At 42.4% G+C, this 14,384-nt stretch overlaps 1 protein-coding gene and 1 long non-coding RNA gene across 2 annotated transcripts in view; one reads left to right on the top strand and one right to left on the bottom strand.

Moving 5' to 3' along the window:
- Nucleotides 1-14,384, bottom strand: part of LOC129868713 (forkhead box protein O1-A-like) — a 74,309-nt gene that overhangs the window by 47,778 nt on the left and 12,147 nt on the right. The gene's annotated exons all lie outside the window — the stretch shown is intronic.
- The window catches only part of LOC129868715 (uncharacterized), a 33,139-nt gene that overhangs the window by 7,535 nt on the left and 11,220 nt on the right, over nt 1-14,384 (top strand). The gene's annotated exons all lie outside the window — the stretch shown is intronic.

Raw genomic sequence — 14,384 nt, 5'->3', positions numbered from 1 at the left:
AAACAGAGAAAGAGAGGGCGGGCTTGGTTTGTGTTAAGGGGCTGCAAAGAGGCCAGCAGTGAGGCGTGTGCACGGTGGGTGCTGATGAAAAGCACTCTTGCACAATCTGGAGAGAGAAAGAGCTGAATGTCACCTCTGATAGTCCCAAATGGCACCCTATTCCCTATATAGTGCACTACTTTTAAACAGAGCCCTACCGGCCCTGGTGAAAAGTAGTGCACTACAAAGGGAATAGGGTGCCATTTGGGACGCAAACTCTAATGGTCCTAGTATAATGCAGCCTGCTCCTCTCCTCTGTGAACACTAAGCAACATGATGGCCTTGTCCCACATGGCACCCTATTCCCTATACAGTGCACAACTAGTGCACTGAGTAGTGAATAGGGTCAGTGCCATTTGGGATGCCTCCTCTCCTCAGTGAACACTAAGCAACATGATGAGTGACCTATTTCTGCAAGGCCTGCAAATTGGCTTGGTGAAAACAGCCAGGGAGGAGAATCATAGTCTCATAGAGAGAGAGCATAGTCAGATTGAAAACAGCAAGGCTTTATCGGGCACCATTAGTACGGTCACTTCCCATAATGAACCTAAAGTCTCGTTTTACAAGCCTAGAGAGTCTAAAGGCTGATACAAGCTTTACTCCGTTGATCTATGCACGGGCGTGAGCATGGGGTGGAGTCCTATTTTTATTTTATTTTTTTGAGCAGCAGACACCTTTTAACATGATACCCTCACCAATCCGTGTTTCATTGACTCCCATTCACAAGGGGGCGATACAATAGTTTTTTTGTTTTTTTTGTGTGGTGAAAGCAAGGAAGAGTCAGCTTCCCTTGCTAGTAGTAGCTAGCTGGCTTTAGCGTGGCTAAAAGCATAGCAATCTAGCTAGCATTTTTAGCTTCCCACATATCCATGTGAAATAATCCAATTTATAGTTAAATATAATATGCCCTGGCTAATATTCTTATACTTGCCATTGTAACCTACATTATCCCAATTTCATATGCTGCTTTAACGTATTCGCTCCCATCAGCTAAAAATAGAATATCATAATTTTTTGTTACCGATTTTTTTTTAAAACATGGCTACAGCTGTTTTGACATTTTTAAAGTACCCTAGAATCACATAGTAATCACTTCTAAACAAATACCTTTTGGGGGGATTCTAATAAGGCTACAATTAGGGCCCAAATGAAACCTGTTTGATTTTTGTACCAGATTCCGTTTTGTTTTCTTTCTCCATTTAGTTTTTCCAAGTCTGTTTTTCCCATTCTTTTGTTTTTTGCTCTCAAATACACACTTTTTAAATGAAAAAACAACAAAATTGGATGTTCTAAGTCCACAACAATGCTTAAACCACATCAGGTGACCACTTTTGACGTCTGGGGAAAAATGTAAGAAATCTGGATTTTTGGGTGTAGTTACCTTTTAATGCAAGTCAATTGTTTGGTTGAAGCTGTTTCTGTGGCGCTCATGTGATTTCAGAGTTTGCAAAACAAATGGACACTGAAATTATGCAAATAAGCCTTCATTTCTAACAGAAGAAGGTTATCATTAGCATCATTGTTAACGGCTACACAAAGTGTAGACTAGAGATTAACATGGATAACCAGGATTCCGGGACTTCCCGGGAACTTTATTCATATTTCCCGAAAAATTCATTGACAAGACCCGGGAAATGTCAATACATTTCTGATTATTGTCGAATTCCGTTTTAATGTCTGGTTTCCGTGATTCCGTCGCCGTTCTCCACATCACAGATTTTATAGGGCCCTGTTTGAACAGTCGCCGAAATTATATTTGGTTATCGATGCAAAATAGGCTACTTTGATGCATAGCCTATATAGATCAGATCAAGGAACCAAGCGAGTTGGTAGTGAAATACAGCTTCATTGCCTACACAACACTGCCCCCACGGCTGCGCAAGGGATGATACGGCGCATGCCAATTTTTATGTGGGATAGGAGTACGTCGAATGTTGGCGCGTAGTACAAGAAACGACATTGCAACACTGCACTACACTCTGAATCTTCCATCTCCTTAGGGTATAAATACCCTTTAAGAGTAAATGCTGCTGCTCATATCGATACTGAACAAAAATATAAAACGCAACATGCAACAATTTCAAATATTTTACAGAGTTACAGATCATATAAGGAAATCAATCATTTGAAATAAATAAATTGGGCCCGAATCTATAGATTTCACATGACTGGGCAGGGGCACAGCCATGGGTGGGCCTGGGGGGGCATAGGCCCACACACTGGGGAGCCAGGCCCATCCAATCAGAATTAGTTTCCCCTCACAAAAGTTCTTTATTACAGACAGAAATAATCCTCAGCAACCCCCCGTAGTGGGTTAAATTTCCGGGACCACCCGTACGTAAAATGTATGCACGCATGACTGAAAATCACTTTGGATAAAAGCGACTGCTAAATGGCATATCTTATTATATTATTATTAGGTCTATTTGCACGATAATAAGACTTCAGCCTTAGCTCCACAGGCGGAAGCTAAGGCCTAGACAGAGATAGTCAGACTTGTAAAAGTTCTAGTCTGAAGCTAAGGCATAACTTCTAGGCAGAGATATTCCGATCTGTAATCTCTGACTGGGCATAATTTAGAAAATGAATGACTCACATTCGTGTGTCTACTTCCAGAGTAAAAAGGCCAAATAGTTTTAACAGGATTGAGCTCTAATCTCAGTCACTTTTGATTATTTGTTTTTTTTCTTCACACCACGTCATACTCTTTGTCACCATTCCCTGCCTCTCTTTCTCTTTTTCTGTCTATCGTTCTCCCTCCCTTTCTCTCTCTCTCTTTCACTCTCTTACCATTTCTTTCTTTTTCTCTCTCCCTCTTTCTTTGTGGTTTATATAATAGACTTTAGAAGACCAGATTTTGTGTGTGCGTGTGTTGGACATGGGTACATGACTAAGTGTGTGTGTGCTGTGATAGCCTGCAATACTCTGTGTGCCAGAGCAGTGTTATGCCAGAAAAAGAAAAAAAGAGAGAGAGAGAGAGCCAAAGAGAGAGAGCGAGAGACTTTAGCTTCCCATTGGGCTTGTTAGTGGGCAGGTCAGTCAGGGCACTGCACTCCCTTCTCCATCATATCCGCTCAGGAAGTGCTGGTAGGTGCTGATATGGCCCTTCTGACTGCCAAACACAGGAGACAGTGGCCCCCTAAAGGGCACAATGGACAGACTGGGCGGCGCACACTTGCGCGCTCGCGTGTGTGCGTTGTGTGTACCAGTGAAGTTAGAGGGAAACGTCTAAAAGTCTGAGTCAGGAAGAAGGGACCTCTACTGACCTTTAAAGATGGCAGCCATATTTAATGGTCTTAGAGAATGCCTGGGTCTACATCCAACACAGGCTCTTAAAACCAAACCTCTCCAGAGAGAAACGTGCAAATGGCCATCTCAACATCTGCAGATGTCTATATGATGTCCAACATCTTATTATTATGACACATCTCAGTTGGCAGTGCTGATGCCCACTTCAAGTTTGAAGAGCTGTGGGAATTTGAGCTGAGAACAGTGAAGAATGTGTGAGGAGGGTTGGCAGAGGGAGAGGTAGGAAGCAGGAAAACTCAGAACTTCCCTGCATTTTTATTTCCGCTTGCCTTCGTTTCACCTCAAATGCACCCGGGCAGACAGGCACACTGACTGAGTTCAATGTGAGTTTCTATAGTGTGTTTTTGCCTTGTCTAAAACAATGTCTAACTTCAACATATTGCTACCAAGTACCAACACATGCAGTACCAGTCAAAAGTTTGGACACACCTATTCATTCAAGGGTTTTTCTTAATTTGAACTATTTTCTACATTGTAGAATAATAGTGAAGACATCAAAACTATGAAATAACACATTTGGAATCATGTAGTCATGTGTTTTTGTTAAACAAATCAAAATGTATTTTGTATTTGAGTTTTTTCAAAGTAGCCACCCTTAGCCTTGACGACAGCTTTGCCTTGTTAATTTGTGGAATTTCTTTCCTTTTTAATGTGTTTGAGCCAATCAGTTGTGTTGTGACAAGGAAGGGGTGGTATACAGAAGATAGCCCTATTTGGTAAATGAACAAGTCAATATTATGGCAAGAACAGATCAACTAAGATAAGAGAAACCACAGTCCATCATTACTTTAAGACATGAAGGTTGGTCAACGCAGAGCACTTCAAGAACTTTGAAAGGTTCTTCAAGTGGAGTCGCAAAAACCATCAAGCACTATGATAAAACTGGCTCTCATGAGGATCACCACAGGAAAGGAAGATCCAGAGTTAACTCTTCTGCAGAGAATAAGTTCATTAGAGTTACCAGCCTCAGAAATTGCAGCATAAATAAATGCTTCACAGAGTTCAAGTAACAGACACATCTCAACATCAACTGTTCAGATGAGCCTGCGTGAATCAGGCCTTCATGGTCAAATTGCTGCAAAGCAACCACTACTAAAGGACACCAATAAGAAGAAGAGACTTGCTTGGGCCAAGAAACATGAGCAATGGACATTAGACCGGTGGAACTCTGTCCTTTGGTCTGATGAGTCCAAATTTGATATTTTTGGTTCCAACCGCTGTGTGTTTGTGAGATGCAGAGTAGCTGAACGGACGATCTACGCATGTGTGGTTCCCACCGTGAAGCATGAAGGAAGAGGTGTGATGGTGTGGGGGTGCTTTGCTGGTGACACTGTCAGTTATTTATTTAGAATTCAAGGTACACTTAACCAGCATGGACACCACAGCATTTTGCCACAGCATTGAGCTTCGTGGGAATACTATTTGTTTTTCAACAGGACACTAACCCAAAACTCACCTCCAGCCTGTGTAAGGGCTATTTGATTAAGAAGGAGAGGGATTGAGTACTGTATCAGATGACCTGGCCTACACAATCACCTGACCTTAACTTCACTAGGGTAGGGGGCAGCATTGGGAATTTTGCATGAAAAGCATGCCCAAATTAAACTGCCTGCTACTCAGCCATAAATTAGAATTATGTATCTAATTAGTAGATTTGGATAGAAAACACTCTGACGTTTCTAAAACTGTTTGAATGATGTCTGTGAGTATAACAGAACTCATATGGCAGGTGAAAACCTGAGAAATAATCCAATCAGGAAGTGGGAAATCTGAGGTTTGTAGTTTTTCAACTCTTGGCCTATCGAATACACAGTGTCTATGGGGTCATATTGCACTTCCTACGGCTTCCACTAGATGTCAACAGTCTTTAGAACCTTGTTTGATGCTTCTACTGTGAAGTGGGGGCGAATGAGAGGGGAGTCAGAGGTCTGCCAGAGAGCCACGAGCTCAGTCTCGCGCGTTCACGTGAGAGCGAGCTCTGTTCCATTGCAATTCTACAGACAAAGGAATTCTCCGGTTGGAACATTATTGAAGATTTATGTTAAAAACATCCTAAAGATTGATTCTATACTTCGTTTGACATGTTTCTACGGACTGTAATATAACTTTTTGGACTTTCCATCCGTACTTTCCGCTGGACTTGCACGTCGTGAGTTTGGATTGTTTACTGACCGCGCGAACAACAAGGAGGTATTTGGACATAAATGAAGGACATTACCGAACAAAACAAACATTTATTGTGGAACTGGGAGTGCATTCTGATGAAGATCTTCAAAGGTAAGTGAATATTTATAATGCTATTTCTGACTTCTGTTGACTCCAACATGGCGGATATCTCTTTGGCTTGATTTGTGGTCTGAGAACCGTACTCAGATTATTGCATGGTTTTCTTTTTCCGTACATTTAAAAAAAAATCTGACACAGCGGTTGCATTAAGGAGAAGTGGATCTAATATTCAATGCATAAGTTGTATCTTTTAGTAATGTTTATTATGAGTATTTCTGTAAATTGATGTGGCTCTCTGCAAAATCACCGGATGTTTTGGAACTACGGAACGTAACGCGCCAATGTAAACTGAGATTTTTTTATATAAATATGAACTTTATCGAACAAAACATACATGTATTGTGTAACATGAAGTCCTATGAGTGTCATCTGATGAAGATCATCAAAGGTTAGTGATTAATTTGATCTATATTTCTGCTTTTTGTGACTCCTCTCTTTGGCTGGAAAAATGGCTGTGTTTTTCTGTGACTTGGCTCTGACCTAACAATCGTTTGGTTTGCTTTCGCTGTAAAGCCTTTTTGAAATCGGACACTGTGGTGAGATTAACAAGAAGTGTATCTTTAAGATGGTGTAAAATACTTGTATGTTTGAGGAATTTTAATTATGGTATTTCTGTTTTGAATTTTGCGCCCTGCAGTTTCACTGGCTGTTGACGAGGTGGGACGCTACCGTTCCACATACCCTAGTGAGGTTAACCCAATTGAGATGGTTTGGGATGAGTTGGACTGCAGAGTGAAGGAAAAGCAGCCTACAAGTGCTCAGCATATATGGGAACGCCTTCAAGACTGTTGGAAAAGCATTTCAGGTGAAGCTGGTTGAGAGAATGCAGAGCTGTCATCAAGGCTAAGGGTGGCTACTTTGAAGAAACTCAAATACAAAATACATTTTGATTTGTTTAACACTTCTTTGGTGACTACATGATTCCATATGTGTTACTTCATAGTTTTGATGTCTTCACTATTATTCTACAATGTAGAAAATAGTTCAAATTTAAGAAAATCCCTTGAATGAATAGGTGTGTCCAAACTTTTGACTGGTACTGCATGTGTTGGTAGCAATATGTTGGAGTTAGACATTGTTTTAGACAAGGCAAAAACACACTTTAGAAACTCACATTGAACTCAGTCAGTGTGCCTGTCTGCCGGGTGCATTTGAGGTGAAACAAAGGCAAGCGGAAATAAAAATGCAGGGAAGTTCTCAGTTTTCCTGCTGGGTGAGAAGGATTGGCAATCTTCAATGTTCTCAGTTCAAATTCCCACAACTCTTTAAACTTGTGACTGTTACTGTATGTGCATGTTGTGTGTGTTTTGGAGTATCAGTGTGTGTGTGGGTGTGTACAACTCTGTGATCGTGCATACAGACAGTGCAAAAATAAAAGTAAATACAAAGGCCATTTTGTTAATTATTTAGCAGGCTTGTTTATTGGGGATATAAGCTGTTCAGGAGCCTGTTGGTGCCAGCATTTTAGTTTTTATATTTTTTTACCTCTTTTTCCCCTAATTTTGTGATATCCAAGTGGTAGTTAGTCTTGTCCCATCTCTGCAACTCCCATACGGACTCGGGAGAGGCGACGGTCAAGAGCCATACGTCTTCCCCCGAAACACGACCCCGCCAAACCACACTGCTTCTTGAGACACTGCTTGCTTAACCCGGAAGCCAGCCACACCAATGTGTCAGAGGAAACACCATACAGCTGGCGACTGATGTCAGCATGCATGCGCCCGGCCTGCCACAAGGAGTCGCTAGAGCACAATGGGACATGGACATGCCGGCCGGCCAAACCCTACTCTAACCGAAACGACACTGGGCCAATTGTGCGCCGCCTCATGGGTCTCCCGGTCGCTGCCGGATACGACACAGCCTGGGATCGAACCCGGGTCAGTAGTGACGTCTCTAGCAAGCCGACTTGATGCACCGGGACTTTTTCAACCTCCTGAGGGGGAAGAGTCACTGTTGCGCCTTCTTTATAAGTGTGTGTGTGGACCATTTGAAGTCCTTAGTGATTTGGATCTTGAGGAACTTAAAGCTCTCGACCTGCTCCACTGCAGCCCTGTTTTTCTGGGCATGGTCTAATTGATTCAACAAACGAAAAAACATATCAAAGTTTAGCTATTTTTAATGAACCAGAAAATCTCTAGTTTATTTCTGGTTGCTTATCAATAATTAGCTAGCTAAATCATTGATCCTGCTTTGTAGTATAGTCCTCTGTATATTCCACTAAGAGAACAGACCAAAACACCATTCAACATGCATTTTGAGTATAAATATATACACTCGTGAATTGGTTTGTTGAGCACATGAATCCAAACGTGCTTCCTTCTAGACTAGAGCAACAAATAAGGATGTTTTAATCTCCTGGAAACCCTGAGAATAGGGTCCATAAAATATAGTACAGAGATAATAATGACCTTGTGTACTAGGTGGTTTCTATCTAGGACTGTTGTGGTCAACGGTGTTGACATCTATATATAGCATTGAGCTGTGATAAACTGGGTAAATCAAAATGTAGCATACATTGATTCACGAGACAGGTGAATGAGGAAGAGACGAAGAAGTGAAATCAAGTTTTTGGTGACAATCAGCTTTGAAATCAGCATATTTTGTTATATGCTAGGTTAGTGAATTGATGTTGCTTCAGCTGTAAGCTAGACATTGTTTTGCGAACAGTAATGAACAGTTAAAAAATGTCTACATGCCGTGTTCCATTATTCAAGTGTGTTCATTTCAATGCAGCCTGAGTGGGTAGCTAACAATGCAGCCCAGAAAGCTCTAGCAATGAATGAGGAAGTGCAGCAGGCACTTTGCTCTTCGCGCTACAAAGGGGCTGCGCCGATAGACAGACTTGATCCTCTCAATCAAATGAGACACATTTGACAGAAGTACCGAACGTAACAAAAATTCTAGTACTGAAACGTAATTTTGTTTGTATTGAAAAAGTACAGAAGTTTTGGTATACCGTGCAACACTACTTTCTATATGGACAGCAGTGATGTAGTGGAGGGTAAAGGCATGTAAACGCCTGTGAGTGAGTGAGTGTGTGTGTGTTAGTCTGCCTGCTTGCATTCCTGCCTGTATCTATGTGTGTGAGGCTGATGTCTGAAAGAGGCTGTACAGCAGTAATACAGTGCAGCGTCTATGGTCTATGAGGCAGGCTGTGTGAGGCTGTGGAATGTGTGGAACGCGGGGCCGCTGCATTGTCCTCCAGTTCCAGCCAGCAAGCGACAGGATAATCACCTCCCTATCAACCCCATATATTCGGGGCCCTAGGGGGCCTCTAGGCCACCACTAACAATACAACACACATCGCAGCACTGCAAGTAATTATGAGGAACAGGGATTCATCGGGCTGGCTGGGGGCCCACAGCTCAGTCCATTAATCTGGCTGGGGTTTCTGTGTTTCAGTGGGCTGTGAGAGGGCAGACAGACTGGAGCAACATGGGGTGGTTTCTATAGCAGACATTATGATGGGGGTCTTGACTGAGTAGTAGGACGGATTAACTAGTTGGATACAACTATTGTTTTTGTTGTTTCTCTATATCTACAGAACCAGTCAAAAGTTTGGACACGCCTACCAATTCCAGTAAAAAAAATATATATATTTTCTACATTGTAGAATAATAGTGAAGACATCAAAACTATTAAATAACACCATATGGAATCATGTAGTAACCAAAAAAGTGTTTAACAAATCAAAATATATTTTAGATTTTAGATTCTTCAAAGTAGCCATCCTTTGCCTTGATGAAAGCTTTGCACACTCTTGGCATTCTCTCAACCAGCTTCAGTTGGAATTATTTTCCAACAGTCTTGAAGGAGTTCCCACATATGCTGAGCACTTGTTGGCTGCTTTTCCTTCACTCTGCGGTCCAACTCATCCCAAACCATCTCAATTGGGTTGAGGTCGGGTGATTGTGGAGGCCAGGTCACCTGATGCAGCCCTCCATCACTCTCCTTCTTGGTCAAATAGCCCTTAAACAGCCTGGAGGTGTGTTGGGTCATTGTCCTTTTGAAAAACAAATGATAGTCCCACTAAGCACAAACCAGATGAGATGGTGTATCGCTGCAGAATGCTGTGGTAGCCATGCTGGTTAAGTGTGCCTTGTATTCTAAATAAATCACTGACAGTGTCACCAGCAAAGCACCATCACACCTCCTCCTCAATGGTTCACGGTGGGAACCACACATGCCGAGATTGTACGATCACCTACTCTGAGTCTCACAAAAGCACGGCGGTTGGAACCAGCAATCTCAAATTTGGACTCAACAGACCACAGATTCCCACTGGTCTAATGTCCATTGCTCGTGTTTCTTGGCCCAAGCACGTATCTTATTTGCCTTTAGTAGTGGTTTCTAATAGCGTTTTTCTTCAATTCGACCATGAAGGCCTGATTCACAGTCTCCTCTGAACAGTTGATGTTGAGATGTGTCTGTTACTTGAACTCTCTGAGGTGCAATTTGAGGTGCAGTTAATTGCCGATTTCTGAGGCTGGTAACTCTAATGAACTTACCCTTTGCAGCAGAGGTAACTCTGGGTCTTCCTTTCCTGTGGCGGTCCTCGTGAGAGCTAGTTTCATCATAGTGCTTGATGGTTTTTGCAACTGCACTTGAAGAAACTTTCAAAGTTCTTGACATTTTCCGGATTGACTGATCTTCATGCCTTATAAAAGTAATGATGGACTTTGGTTTTTCTTTGCTTATTTGATCTGTTCTTGCCATAATATAGACTTGTTTTTTTTACCAAACAGGGCTATCTTCTGTAAACCACGCCTACCTTGTCACAACAACTGATTGGCTCAAACGCATAAGGGAGGACAGAAATTCCACAAATTAACTTTTAACAAGGTGTAACAGATGTAACTTTACGGCGTCCCCTCGCCCCGACACGGGCGCGAACCAGGGACCCTCTGCACACATCAACAACTGACACCCACAAAGCGTCGTTACCCATCGCTCCACAAAAGCCGCGGCCCTTGCAGAGCAAGGGGCAACCATACTTAAGTCTCAGAGCAAGTGACGTAACTGATTGAAATGCTACTAGCGCGTACCCACTAACTAGCTAGCCATTTCACATCCGTTACACTCACCCCCCTTTCAACCTCCTCCTTTTCCGCAGCAACCAGTGATCCGGGTCAACAGCATCAATGTAACAGTATAACTTTAAACCGTCCCCTCGCCCCGAAACGGGCGCGAACCAGGGACCCTCTGCACACATCAACAACAGTCACCCACGAAGCGTCATTACCCATCGCGCCACAAAAGCCTCGGCCCTTGCAGAGCAAGGGGCAACCCTACTTAAGTCTCAGCAAGTGACGTAACTGATTGAAATGCTACTAGCGCGTACCCGCTAACTAGCTAGCCATTTCACATCCATTACAAAGGCACACCTGTTAATTGAAATGTATTCCAGGTGACTACCTCATGAAGCTGGTTGAGAGAATGCCAAGACTGTGCAAAGCTGTCATCAAGGCAAAGTGTGGCTACTTTGAAGAATCTCAAATATAATATATAGTTTGATTTGTTTAACACTTTTTTTACTACATGATTCCATATGGGTTATTTCATAGTGTTGATGTCTTCACTATTATTCTACAATGTACAAAATAGGGTCTGAATACTTATCTAAATGTAATATTTCAGTTATTTCTAAAAACCTGTTTTTGCTTTGTCATTATGGGGTATTGTGTGTATATTGATGAGGGAAACAGCCTAACAAAATGTGGAAAAAGTTAAGGGGTCTGAATAGTTTCCAGAGGCACTGACTCTATACACACACACACACACACACACACATACAGTACAATTTTAATTGATGCTGTATATCATACATCCTGATAGCTATTCACCTTACCCCTATACCGCAATCACTCCTGTATCCCTGCACATTGTAAATATGGTATTGGAACTGACCCTGTATTAGGGTTGGGTGGTATCCAGAATTTCATATCATCATCCCATCCTTCTCTCACCCCAGGATTTATGTTAATACCGGTTTTGTACACAAGTGGCTGCCAAAAAAAAACACAAAAAAAGCCCATTGGGCATTTATTACCAGAATGATAACAACATTTGCACAAGTAATAGCGAATTTGCAAATAGGCTGCTAGCTAAATATGCTAATGAGCGCAAATGAAAATAAACAAATTGCAAAGACAGGCAATCCAGCTCATAAAGTTATACATATATAAGTAGGAGCTACCGAATGTCATTTTTGATGAGTTTGGACATTTTACATGCGAATGTGAATGAGAGACGTGCAAATTAACAAAGTTTTGACGCATGCAGTACTGTCTCTCCAGCAGCATGTCTACATGCTGTGTCTGTGTGGAGTCTGGAGTCGCTAGGGCAACAGGCCCGCCTGCTCTGCTCAGAGAAGAGGGGGGAGGAGCAGAGGGGGTGAGAACGGAGAGGAGAAAAAACGCAAGGAAATCGAGATAACAGTGGCAGCTGTACAAATAACTCATCCAAAGGGCTTTGCCTTCTCAAACACGGCAGTAAGCCAACACACTATGATGCCCCCGTCACCTTATTAATTCAGCCACTTACTTAGATAACACGACCCCTAGAGTAACTTGCTAACACAAAATGCATGTTTTTCACGCAGGAAAAAAGATCAACGCTTTGTGGTTTTGTAAACCGAGATCTAAAATGCTTCTTATTGTCATTTCTGCTCAGCATCAGACCAATGTTGTGCTTCAGTTGCACTCCTAAACTCGGAAGAGAATTCACGACTGGGCTTTCTGTCAGCAGACAGCGCTCCGACTGATATGTAGCTTCTTTTCTCAGATACTTTCTCGGTTGACCTATTTTTCTCAGGTAAAATGCAAGATTAACTTTAAGAAACATTAGGACATGTAGCTGGCTACATTATTTCTATGACAGGCCTAAACCTTATACATATGATGGCCATGCATCGTTTTTGCAAAAAAAAGACCTTGCTTTTATATTGTAATCTCATTTACTTCTGTGGCTGCCAGCCAAATTGTTATCTGATGATAAATTAATCTATTTTATGTTGAATGTGTTGCACTAATGTATTTTCTGTGAAGAAAAACTATAGTTGCACGTCCCTGATCACTCTATTGAAGCAAAAAAAAACTGTCAATACACAGCTGGGACCACCTGCTCCCACTTTCTCCTGTTGTGCTATTTACAAACAAACACATGACTGGCCACACTGTTCTGGGGAACTAAGTAAGCTTCACAATGTAAAATAATGTGACCGGTGAAATAAGAACGTGATCTGCTTTATCTCCTAATGCACTGGTTCTCAATCCTGGTCCTGGGGACCCAAAGGGGTGCACATTTTTGTTTTTGCCCTAGCACTACACAGCAAATCAAAATGGCTTTGATGATTTGAATCAGGTGTGTAGTGCTAGGGAAAAAACAAAAACGTGCACCCCTTTGGGTCCCCAGGACCAGGTTTGAGAACCACTGTCCTAACGCATTGCACCAGTCAACTGCAGGTGTTTACTTAATTAAAAAAATTGCCACAAATATAAAAATGTATTAGAAAACTTCAAAGAAATAGTTAACAGTATTGACGGTATTGAAAAACCATCCCGTGGCTATTTCCAAATACTCCGGTATACGGTATACCACCCAAGCCAACCCTGTATATAGCTTCTTACTTTCTCATGTTCTTATTTTATTGTTTTTATTCTACCTTACATTGTTTTTAGTACTACATTGATATTGTTTACTACCTTGTTGGGTTTAGAGCTTGCAATTATGGCATTTCACTATACTTGTGCACGTGACATTAAAACTTGAAGTTAGCTGGCTAACTCATTGATCCTGCTTTGTAGTATACCCCTGTGGCGTTGTAATGTTTACATTTGAGTAATTTAGCAGACACTCTTGTCCAGAGTGACTTACAGTAGTGAGTGCATACATTTTCGTACATGTATCAAAAACTAATTTCAGACATGGTCTTCAGGGATCTCTTAGGAACCCAAACCCCGCCCCCCAAAAAATACAAAATAAACATTAACAGGAAGTTAGTCTCACACACACACCGTTACAGAGCTGCTACACGTGTGGCTGGCGACGGCTCAGATCACAGCTCATTGAGAAAAACACTGAGTTCCAGGAAGATGCCGTTCATGGCGTGGTGCACTCTCTCTCCCTCCCCCTCCCTCCCTTTGGCGCCTAGCCCCAGCCTCCAGGCTACCCCAGGGGAGAGAGAGAGGCCCCGGCGGGCAGGCTGGCGGGTAGGCAAGCGGCGAGACAGGGCTGGCTGCTCTGGCAGGGCAAACGGCTGGAACGCCCAGCTGGCACACACAGACACACAAACACTGATGGGCAATAAATAAGCATAGCGTGGGGAACACAGGAAGCTCCACCCACCTCTAGTAACCTCCGCCCTCCCCCCAACCACACACACACAGAGTGGAGAGCAGCATCCACCTCTAACACCTTCCACCTCCGATAGGGTGGAGTTCAGAAAATACCCCCTACCCACTAGAGTGGTGGGGAGTGGTGTTATCACAAAGAGTAAAATAACACCCTCCTCCCTGGTGATCTACTATCACCATTATCATCATTATTATTACTATCAGCATCACTGGGGGTGGCATTTGGGAATCATTTACCCCACCCTATATTGTTTCCGTATTATGGTAGTGTGAATACTGTACATACCAAATATATAGATCTGATCTGGGACCTTTTTATAGATATGATCACTCCTAGTGCAGTGAGAACAACTTGATAAGGTGACAGACAGCATAGGGAGAGCACAGGGAGGGACA

Source organism: Salvelinus fontinalis, chromosome 13 (genome assembly GCF_029448725.1).
Source record: "Salvelinus fontinalis isolate EN_2023a chromosome 13, ASM2944872v1, whole genome shotgun sequence".
Taxonomy (NCBI): domain Eukaryota; kingdom Metazoa; phylum Chordata; class Actinopteri; order Salmoniformes; family Salmonidae; genus Salvelinus; species Salvelinus fontinalis.
The sequence above is the reverse complement of the archived record's forward strand: the minus strand, read 5'-3'. Positions and strand labels throughout refer to the sequence as shown.